Consider the following 1,112-nt stretch of genomic DNA (forward strand, 5'->3'; position numbering starts at 1 on the left):
AATTTTAACAGTCCAGCCTTGACTATCTTGGTCTCAGATGGTGGGGAACTTGACTCACGTTTTACTTCAGTAGTTATGGACTTTATTACACCACTGAGAAGGTATGTTGCTTTAGTATTTGTGGAAAATTGTATCGGTAGCATCTTAGCTGCCACATTATTATTTTGATGGGATTTTGCTATCCTGCCTATTGTAAATTGATGTATTGTGTTGATAAGTTTCATCAAAGAAGTGAGCATACATAACTGCTTAGCTTGGCAAAGAAATTACAAGGAAGTACTCATAGTTCTGGGATATTTAGTTAATGTTCAAATCTATTTTAGGGTTGTTGTAACTTGAAAATATTTTATTTGCTTGGCAGTAGGTCAGACCCTCATAATATTATGTCATTATGCTTACCACAGACAGATTCTGTTGAGATATTATTTGTTAAGATAATGATAATGAGTTAGTGGAGGGGTATATGATGGGCTATACAACAGGCAAATGTTAAAGTAACCAAACAGGAAGTGCTGTTCACTTATTTCAAGGTACAAAGATCACTTAAAAGTGGTGGAAGAAAGGAACAGATCTGAAGCACCTCAGCGGCGTGGTTGGTATGGTATTAGCGTTCCACCTCAGTGGTCGAGGGTTCGATTCTCGATCATTCCATTGAGGAGTGAGGATGTGTATTTCTGGTGATAGAAGTTCATTCTCGACATGGTTCGGAAGTCATGTAAAGCCGTTGGTCCCGTTGCTGAATAACTGGGGTGTTCCTAATTTTGATTGCTGCTTCAGGTACAGTAATTGGAACGGAATCCATTCATATAGTTTAGGAGGATCTCTGAATATACAATATGCTTTTCAGCTTTTTAATTCTATTTAACCTATCCAAAGGTTTACCTACATTACAGAATGTTTCTCTCTCTCTCTCTCTCTCAAGGTGATATGGAATGTATCATTTTTAAACGTACATTACTTCGTATAACAAGAATCTATGTTGACTCTGGAGATGAATGAATTTAAATATCGATAAAATGTGTGAAATGGATCACTTTGAACATATTTTCTCTCAAATGTTTTACTAGTGAAATTCACAGTCGTTTGAGAATGTTAATATTTTTATTGCCACG

This window comes from Macrobrachium nipponense, chromosome 30, assembly GCF_015104395.2.
Source record: "Macrobrachium nipponense isolate FS-2020 chromosome 30, ASM1510439v2, whole genome shotgun sequence".
Lineage (NCBI taxonomy): Eukaryota > Metazoa > Arthropoda > Malacostraca > Decapoda > Palaemonidae > Macrobrachium > Macrobrachium nipponense.